General features: G+C 46.3%; 1 protein-coding gene across 2 annotated transcripts in view; it reads left to right on the top strand.

Annotated features, from left to right (window-relative positions):
- Positions 1-1,259: 1,259 nt before the first annotated feature.
- Positions 1,260-10,144, top strand: part of RANBP9 (RAN binding protein 9) — an 82,442-nt gene continuing 73,557 nt past the window's right edge. For both annotated transcript variants that reach the window (XM_077770119.1, XM_077770118.1), the window contains exon 1: positions 1,260-1,277. The gene's annotated coding sequence lies outside the window, so the exon portion shown is untranslated. The remainder of the gene's footprint in view (positions 1,278-10,144) is intronic.

The raw sequence follows: 10,144 nt of genomic DNA, 5'->3' as shown, positions 1-10,144 counted from the left end.
TTTTTAATCCACACAAGTGTCTTAGTGGATTTGGACAAGGTAGTGGAATTCTCGGTTTTTGGTCCGAGAAAGCGGGAGCCTGCTGGAGGCTGGGCCGTCCGAGTCCCAGGTAAGCCAGGGCCGGAAACCCCTTCTCACGCACTCCACGGGCAGCGCTCTTGCCAGCTCAGTATTGCCTCTTGCAGTTGGGATGGGTTTTAGCTGCCGCTAATAGATAGAATCCAGTGATCACTTTTAGGACTTTTTGAGGACCAATTGATATTAAAAGTACTTCCTCTGGGGGATAAAAAACGTTGCCTGGAACACACTCCTGCCATGGAAAAGTCCAGAGGCCTTGATTATACGATTTAGGGCAGCTTCGAAGGAACGCAGGGTAAGTGAAAGTTGGAAATGATAGGAGTAGCTGTGAACTGGCGAGGTGCTTTTTTTAATGGAAGCGTTGTTAATAGTATCGAATGAAATTGCTGGGGTGCCTCCCTCCCGTCCCTCTCAGGATCCCCGGTCTTTAAGCCTTTGACACTTTCTTAAGTTTCATACTTACTGAATTTCTTTGCCCTTCTTCAGGTTGAAGAGCTATCTTGACAATATTTGCTCGCCTATCAATACAGATATCTTTTACGGCTTGCGGGGATGATATAAAAATGTTTCCTAATATCAAAGAATTTAAAAACCAAGCTGAGCTTTTCCCAGGGATCTCTTTGCCAGTACTGTGGGAAACTGAGCTTTAAAAATGGCAGTTGAGGGGCGCCTGGGGGGCTCTGTCGGTTAAGTGTCCGACTTCGGCTCAGGTCATGATCTCGCGGTTCGAGAGTTCGAGCCCTGAATCGGGCTCTGTGCTGACAGCTCAGAGCCTGGAGCCTGCTTCCGATTCTGTGTCTGCCCCTCCCCCGCGCTGTCTCTTTGTTTGTCTCTCTCAAAAATAAACATTAAAGCAGTTTTTTAAAAATGGTAGTTGATAACTACGATTAAGTGAACCTAATACTCACTCACACTCGTAGAAAACTAGTCGTAATGGCAATTCATTGAGCAGTTGCTCTAGGGCGGATATTCTGCTACACAATTTGTGTCTATGCCCTGCTCTCTGCTTATTCATTTATTCAACACGCTTTTAGTGATTGTTTACTTTGTGCCAGTTTCTAGGCACTCCAGGGTGATGAGATAATGTCTTTGAAAACATGTGTAAAACACGGAAGTGTAGTAAGGGAAGGGTTAGAAAGAGTACGGTGGAGTACGGGAGGGGCATCGACCCCTGGCCGATACCTGCCGTGATGAAGTTGGTGAGTCCGGGACAGCTTTCGGGAGGGACAGCGCCAGTGGTCAGTCTGGAAAGATGAGGAGGAAACAGGAGAAGGGGCACCGGGCATTAAGAGTGAAAATGCATAACTAAGAGCACAGAAGGGAGAGTTAGCGTGTACGTTTGGGATTGACCAGCAGTTTGAGTTTGTTGGAATTTAAGAGTGTGTGACAAGTAGCCACTGGGAAAAGATCATGAGAGGCCTTTGGGATGCTTTACCAAGCTAGATCTTATTGTGTAGGACATGAGCGATCGTCAGAGGCTTTAAAAAATTTTTTTTCTTTTAATATCTTTGAGAGAGAGGGGGGAGGGGAAGAGAGAGAGAGGAAGACACTGAATCAGAAGCTGGCCCCAGGCTCTGATTTGTCAGCGCAGAGCGCAATGCAGGACTCAAACCCATGAACGCCGAGATCCAGACTTGAGCCGAAGTCAGACCCTTACCCGACTGAGCAACTCAGTCACCCCTCAGTCCTTTAAATAGGAAGTAACTGGCTCATGTTTTAATTTTTGTCATACAACCGATTGGAAGATGGATTTAAGGAGTACAGGACTGAAAAGAGCAAATTCATTTAGACAATTGGTTGGCGGGCCATGAGAAAGAAGGCCTAGAACTTGGCCAGTGGTGAGGTGGAGGAAGAACAGACATATTTGTGGTATGTTTTAGAGTAACACTGATAGGAAGTGACGAGATGGTGGAGACAAATCAAGGGTGACGCTTGGGTTTCTAGCTCCCTTAGGTTCTTGCAAAGGACCAGGAATGGAATAATGACTGCAAGGAAGTGTTACAGTGTATTTGGAGAGAACTAGGAATGGGAACAGAGCCATATGATCTGACTTCCTGGCAAGCAGCGGAACACAGAGACACCTTACAGAAAGGGCAGGAACAGATCTTCTGGAGTTAAGGTGTCTCCAAGTCATTGCAGGGGCTGGAATTCATGACTTTTCACTTTGTTCCAGTGGCGAAGAGCCTCAGCTACAGTTGCTAGTTTCTCAGTTGCTAGTTTCTCGTTGTTTTCTTCTCTTCTCCCTGCTGACTGGTTTATGCTTTCCTTCCTATTTCAGATTCCTGAGGGACTTAGCAGATTGGCTTAGCTAATTGCCATCATTCTTAGTTGGGCACAGCTTTTCGTTAGGTGCTGTGGTGTGAATTGGTGGCCTTCCCGGCAGGTGCTAACCTGTGTGGAGTCAGCTGTAGGGGTGAAAGGGTACTGATGAAATACAGAATACCCTCGGGCACAAGGAGAGTCGGGGGGGCCCCACTTTCAGTAGGGCTAGCGTGTGAGGCCCTTTCTCCTGGGAAGGGTAACTGACCTGGGCTTGGGAGAGAGGTCTGGGTCATGGCTGGTCTGGGAGTCACCTCCCGGTGGTGGTTGGAACCCACTGAGGGTATGAGAGGGAGCAGATAAGGTGACAGCAGTGGGCTGCGGATGGAGCCCTGAGCAGCGCCAACATTAAAAGACTGGGTGGAGTCCAAGAAAGAGTAGTTAGGAGGTACCCGGACGGGGCAGAGCGTGGTGTCCCAGAAGCTGAGCAGAGTACTGAGAAATGAGGAAGTGACCTCTAGTGTCAAATGCGGCAGATAGGCGCAGTGAGACCGGTGAAGTTTTCCACTGGGTTTGGAAATTAGATCATTGTGACCTGGGGAGAGCAGTTTGAATTTAGTGATGGGGGCAATGAGCAGAGTAGATAGTAGGGACTGAGCAGAGGGGTAGTGAATATAGATTACTCTTGAGAAGATAGGGGAAGAAACCTGGAGGAGGATGGAGGGTAAGGCAGAATTTTTTTTTTTTAATGGTTGAATGCGCCTGGTGATTAGCGTCTGATATCAGTGTAGAAGTTGAAAATCCACGTAGTCAAAACTGTCCCTGAAAACTCTTTGGGACTGTGTTAGAGGCTATCGTATCCTTTCTAAGTGTCGTTTTAGCTTGGCCGTGTGGGTAAAACAGAAGTGACTTGAAGTTGGATGAGAGTGTGATGTTAGTCGAATGTACGCAGTCCCAGGAAATGTTATGTCCATGTTTCATGGACCTTTTGACCCAGAAAATTAATAGCAACAGTACTTGCTTTTATTACCTTAATGTNCAACCTCAGTGCATTACTGACCATGACATGCTCCAAAGCCCATGGGGTTCTGGGGCCACCGCCCCTACAGGGTGAGGGGAAGGGGAGTGAAGAGGGGAAAGGAGCAGAGCTGGCAGGCTGNGGATAGAGGTGGGTGGTGGTTCCTGAGCACAGGGCAGGCCTGAAGAAGGGAGGGCAGACGAGTTCTCTAAGCGGGGGAGAGGTGACGATTGCAGGGGACGCTGACCAGTTTGTAATAGGAGAGTGGGGAGTAGAACATGACCGTGCACAGTAGCGGAGACCAGTGTATGAAGGAGGCGAGGCGGTCTGCTGGCTTCATTAAAGTGAGCGCCATGGGGATGCGGACCGGCCATCGCGGGGAAGGGCGCACACGCCAACTAAAGCCTTCTCAGTACACCGCTGACAGCAGTGGGAGAGCCCAGCCGACGTCATTCCTTCACAGTGGGGGCTGTTTGCAAGGTTGTTGGACTTGGTAGAGGCCACCTGCCCCGGGCAGGAGGAGGGAGGTGGATTATAATATTGATCTAAGGCTGTGGATTTACTGGTTGCGTGTGGCAGAAGATGGGTGTGGGAGAGAAATTAAGGATGTTTGGGAGCTTTTAAGTGATTACCACGTAGCCCGTCCTGGAAGAGGAGAAATGGGGGCGCGGCGGGGTGTGGGGGGGAAGGCAGGGCTCAGGGAACGGGAGTTCCCTTGACCCCTTGATGTGCAAGAGGAGTGTGGACGCGGAATGTTTAGGAACCAGAGAGCAGAGGGAGTTGTGTCCTAGAGGAAGATACAGGCATTGCAGCCCCAGTGCCAAAAATGTGTTCCTGGAAAAACCTGAGGTTTTCCACAAGATTGGGCACTGAAGGTAACGGGGCTTATGGGGAAAGCAGGGCTGGCGCAGACTGCTTGAAACCTATGGAACTTTGTAACCAGAGCACCACAGAAATAACAGTCCTACACAAACAGAAGCCCGGTTAAATTTCTGCTGGCATTTGAGCCTGGCATCCCAGGCTGCTGGGATCCTTCCTTCACAGCCTTGAGCCCGGGGGTTTGGGCTTCCTTCTCAGAGATGTAAGCTCTTGGCAGCTGTCCAATCAGAAATAAAAATCTAATTCAGGGTTTAGCCCTTTTCAGATACCCGCTTTTCAAACGAAGGAAGAACATACAAACTTGAGCTGTTCGGGTGGCTGCAGTCCAAAGAGAACCTGCCAGCGCCAGTGCTGGTGAGGCTGCAGAGCCGCAGGGGCTGGATGCTGCTGGCCGAGTCGCCAGTGCCGCCAGTGCGGCGGCGCTCTGCAGTGCGCTGCCCTGGGGCGCTTTCTAACAGCTCAGCCTGGGTTGACCAGCAGTCGAGCTTCTACCCCGCTGACCTAAAGACATCGCCCACACACAAGCCTGCATGTGAACGTTCATAGCAACTTCTCCCCTAATTGCCCCAAACTGCACCAAGATGTCTTTGAGTAGGTGAATGGGTGAACTGTGGTACATCCATTCAGTAGAATATTACTCAGTGATAAAAAGAAATGAGCTAGCCTTCTGTGCAGAGGCATATGCGGACCTGAGATGCGTATTGCTAAGTGAAAGAAGCAAGTGTGAAAAGATTACATACTGTATGATTTCAATTTCCTGACGTTCTGGAAAAGGCAGAACTAAAGAGATTGTAAAAAAAAAAAAATGAGAGGTCGTCAGGGACTTGAGGGGAGGGGAGTGGGGGGTAGACAAAGCTCCGGGGGTTTGTAAGGCAGTGAAAGTATGTGACTGTAATGGTGGCTACGTCACACTGTGTATTTATCAGACCCGCAGAACTTTACAGCCGTAGAGAGTGCACTTTAATGTCTGCACATTTCAAAAAGTGTATTCGGGGAGAGGGGACATCCCAGGGTAAAATGCAGAATGTGACAAACCAGTCTGACTGTGTTACAAATCCATGGAACAGCCTCGGAGAAGAGGGGGAAAGGTGCTGACCCAGGTAACTTTGGAAATCATTAGTCTACAAAACTGAACTTTTACTGATAGCGCTGTATCCCATGGGGATATAGATTAACAATTCAGAGGCGATGATACACATAGACTGGAATTGCACAATTAAATGGATGGTGGATGGTGGGAGCGAAGTTTCTTACTGTTGGGGTGGAATTTTACAGAGGAGCAGAGGGAGAAGGTTAGAATGATCGGTGTGGTAATAAACTTGGAGACTCAGTGTGAACTCCTGTCTGGTTTAATGCAAAGACAGATGATTACATATAGCAGTGTAGATGTATACAGGGTGTGTGTGTATGCATATATACACATATACATGTACATGCAGGGGGTTAGTAGTTAGTATACATCCGTAGATTTCCTCCCTCTTGTCAGTGAGCAAGCCTAAAAGCAGTGACACCCCGGGAACGAGGAGCATACCTGGTAGCCAGATCTTGGGTTCTAATGCCATTTGCCAGTAAAAGGAGCCCCAGGGCTCCTTGGAGGAATGGCTGATTCTGGGGCTAGGGCAGCGAGTAGGGGGCAAGATGAGCCCCCAGCAGCTTCTAGGGCCAGGAAGCAGCAAACAGCAAGAAACCGCATCCTGGAGGTATGTCAGGGGAGCTGGGTGAAAAAGCTCCCAGTGGCTGGGCAGTTTGGGTAGCAAAATAAAGTAGTAGTGGATTATCACAGAGTATAAAGTAAACATGCAAGGGACGCGGAAGTCCATCCTGATATAAACACAGAGGGAATAGCTTCGGACTTGCTGATCAGTGTTGTGCTTGAATCTTTCCCCAGACGGCGTAATGCAGTGGCAGGCGTAGCTGTTCCCAAGGCCACCAAACGCTGGACACTGTAGGAGGGCACTTGTGTCGGTGCCCTGGGTGTTTTGACTTAAGAGTTTTTTGTGTCTTGCTCGGTTTTTCTCTTCAACTCATTAATGTACTGGGGAAAGCTGTGTTGTGAACTAAGTGACTTCTTTATTATGCCGACGACATTCCCGTATTTATCAAGTACATGTGAGCTAATTTGTATTCAAGAAATGTGTTTTGGAGCCAAACTCACTTCACTAGAATTGACCGTTTTTGAGGCCACGTAGTTTCAGGTGATGTCAGAACTGAGCGCCTGGCTCCTGAGTAGGAGGTCAGTGGAAGAGGCCCAGGAGTGAAAATGTGAGTGTTAAGCGTGTTAATGGATGGGATGAGCATGTGCTGAGGCATAGTAGGAGGAGGTTAGACCAAGTCAGAGGCTAGAGGAAGAGTAGTCGAGGAAGGAAAACTTACCTGAGAGCTAAGGGATGAGCTGCACGTAGCTAGGTGAGGAGGAGGGGGAGCTTTTCCCGTGAGGGGAATGGTTTGGGTGAAGACTGGTCAGGCCAGTGTGGCCGGTGCAGGGACGTGATGCAAAGTGCTGGGGGCGGGCCAGATGGACAGTTTTCAGGCACTTAATCTTTTTCCTGGGCATATAGGAGGCTGTTAGGAAGGAAAGTTACAGCATGGGGGCATAGCGGCCCTAGGAAGACATTTGTTTCCAGAAAGGCAGTTGACTGCATGTTGGAGAGTGGAGGGGGGTGGGAGGTGGGCTTTATTCAAAACCTTTTCCTTGCAGTTAAAAAGGAATCAACAGGTTGTGAAATGAAAGCGCTAACCTTAAGAGTTTTGAAGCAGTAAATGTACTTTTTCTCTGAATCCTATAGAAAAAACTTCACATTGAAGACTTTCTGGGTTTGAAAGTGTGTCCTTTGGTAGTGTGAGGTAGTGTTTTGTGATCACCACAGGATTTGAGGTCATAAGCTTCCTGGTGACGAGTGTTATTAGAAGTAGTAAGACTGCAGGCCTTACCTAGGAGGTAGCATGTCTCCTTTAATCTGACATTTAAACTTTTTCCTAGGCCTTTACCGTTAAGTTTAATTTATTTTAGAAATGAGACAAATCCTTTTAACATTCACAGAATTTTTCTACAGTGTCTAAATAGAACATAATCGAACCTTGAAGATTGATGATTGTGTAGTTTACAGTTATTTTTGTTTAAGGGGAAAACGTAGGGCATTTTAATTCACATATGGATTTAACCATGATTCTACTAATTCGGGGCAAGTTATATAACATCTGTAAGAGTTTCTCCATTTTAATTTATTTAGGTGTATTTATTGATTTGGGGTGGAGGCCGAGAGAGGAGAGAGAGAATCCCAAGCAGGCTTCGTGCTGTCAGCATGAGCCCAAGTGTGGGGCTGGATCTCACAAACCGTGAGACCATGACTTGAGCTGAGATCAGGCATCGGGGGCTCAACTGACTGAGCCACCCAGGTGCCCCAGAGTTTCTCCATTTTTTAAAGTGAGGTTAAATAATACCCATTTCACAGATGTTGAATGAGGAAATCTATACAGAAGTGCCTAATTCTTTGAGAGATTGTTTGCCCTCCAATACTAATTTTCTTTCTCTTTTCCCATAAAAGTAAGAATAGGAGCTGGGAATACAAGTGAAGTGATCCCAGAATGCTCGTTGAACCCTTCCTGTGGGGTTCAGAGCTCACACTGGATCAGACTTTTCGAATGTAAATCCCAGCACAAATCCTGGTTTGGAATTCTCACATAGCAGTTTGATCTTGGGCGAGTTTCATCATCTTTCCTTAATTTCCTCAACCGTGAAATGATAGTAAATAGTACCTACTTCATAGGTGGTTTTGAACACTAAACGAGTGAACAGCTATAGTACTCTTTGAGAAGGGCCTTTCACGTAACATTAAATGTATGTTGACTTGTCATTTATCTTCATCATCATCATTTTTTTAAATTTTTATTTATTTTTGAGAGAGAGAGACAGAGTGAGAGAGCGAGAGCACAAGGGGAGGAGAGTTAGAGAGAGAGGGAGACAGAATCCCAAGCAGGCTCCATGCCTCTGTCAGCACAGAGCCCGATGCGGGGCTCAAACTCACAAACTGAGATCATGACCCGAGCCAAAATCAAGAGTCAGACGCCCAACCTACTGTCACCCAGGTGCCCCTTCATCAACATCATTTTTAAAATTTATTTTGAGAGAGAGCAGGAGCAGGGGAGGGGCAGAGAGAGAGAGGGAGAGAGAGGATCCCAAGCAGGCTCCACGGTATCAGTACAGAGCCTGACACGGGGCTCGAACTCCCCGACTGTGAGATCATGACCTGAGCCAAGAGTGTGACGCTTAACCGACTGAGCCCTCCAGTCACCCTGATTATTATTATTATTATTAAATGTACCTTGAGACTACTTTATCCCTGAAAGTTTTGGTTGCTTCTCTTCCAGAAAACCAAAACTACAACTAAAAGTTGATTTAGGACTCTAGGGTTAACAGGGTTTTCTTTACATTTGTTTTTTAGCTGTCTGAATTTTAAAAACTCATTTAGTTTACCCTGCCATTTCCCAGGCAACGCAATGATTTGAACACATTTTTACTGGAAAAAAAAAAAGTTTTGCTGAAACCATAATTTATTAAATGCCTCTGTGTAAAGCACTTTCAGGGACATCTTCATATTGCTGCTTCCATTTTTATCTTCCTCACCAATTTATCACCTCTAAGCGGTCACCACTTTTGCCCATTAACATACATACTTAAGACGTCTATGTACCCAGGTTTTCATAGAAAGGAGGGTCTGAGATCACTCAGTTTCTTTTGGGCCATGTGAACGGTTGCTAATTTGCATTGCAAGTGTAAACGTAACTGTTTAATGATGTAATTTGATAAATGTATGGTAAGGGGAGAGATCTCATTGGTGTGTGAGGCTTATTGTAATGCTAGGATGCAGTTTTTTTATTTGGAAGAAGACCGTTAGTTTTGAAACATGGTAAATTTGAGAATGGGAATTTTTCTTCCCGTGAAGGTCATGTTATAGGATGACTAAAGGATTAATGACCTAAGTTTGTAGTGGGGGAAGCATATTCAACACCGAATGATAATTTAGAGCATTGTTTCTCAGACAGCCCTTTTGGCAATTGTGGGGACTTGTCTCATTGTTGAGTACTTTCTGACATGCTACTTCAGCTTCTGTTTTTATTCTTTGTGATTTTATGGGCATATCTTTTCTTGCTTAGCTGATTTTGCTCAGATGCTAGCTTTTAAGCTAATTTGTCTTGGGGAAGGGACAGGGGAGGTGATTGTGAGGGAAGGAAGTCCTCCCAGAGTAGAATTGAGGAATTGCTATCTTAAAAAGTTTAAAAGCCATTGTCTAACAGATTCCCTAAAGATTTCAGCAGTGGTGTGGTGTTTTATTCCTTTCTTTAAAAAGAGAGAAAGAAAATACAACTAGAGATGAGATATATTTCTCAGGAGGCTGTAACTGACCAAAGACATTTTATGGATCAGTCTTTGTATAGAATTAATGATAAGAGTATGTCAAAGAACAAACCTGTAAATTCTTTTTTTTTTTTTAATGTTTATGTAGAGAGAAGGAGAGAGAGAGAGAGAGAACGCGTGTGCGCACACATGAAGTGGACAGAGAGAAAATCCCAAGAACACTATATGCTCACTGTGGAGCCCCACACTGGGCTCAATCTCATGAACCATGAGATCATGACCTGAGCCGAAATCAGGAGAGCCACCCAGGTGCCCCAAACTTGTAAATTCTTAAAATAAGAAAGCTACTTTGCCAGTTCAGTCTAATTATATAAAATTTCACTGAAAAATAATACTCTATGAGGGGTGCCTGGGTAGCTCAGTTGGTTAAGTGTCTGGCTTCAGCCCAGGTCACGATCTTGCAGTCTGTGAGTTTGAGCCCCGTGTCGGGCTCTGAGCTGTCAGAATCAGAAGCTGGAGCCTGCTTCTGATTCTGTGTCTCCCTCTCTCTCTGC

The sequence above is a fragment of the Crocuta crocuta genome, unplaced genomic scaffold (genome assembly GCF_008692635.1).
Source record: "Crocuta crocuta isolate KB4526 unplaced genomic scaffold, BGI_CrCroc_1.0 scaffold24, whole genome shotgun sequence".
Classification (NCBI taxonomy): domain Eukaryota; kingdom Metazoa; phylum Chordata; class Mammalia; order Carnivora; family Hyaenidae; genus Crocuta; species Crocuta crocuta.
The sequence above is the reverse complement of the archived record's forward strand: the minus strand, read 5'-3'. Positions and strand labels throughout refer to the sequence as shown.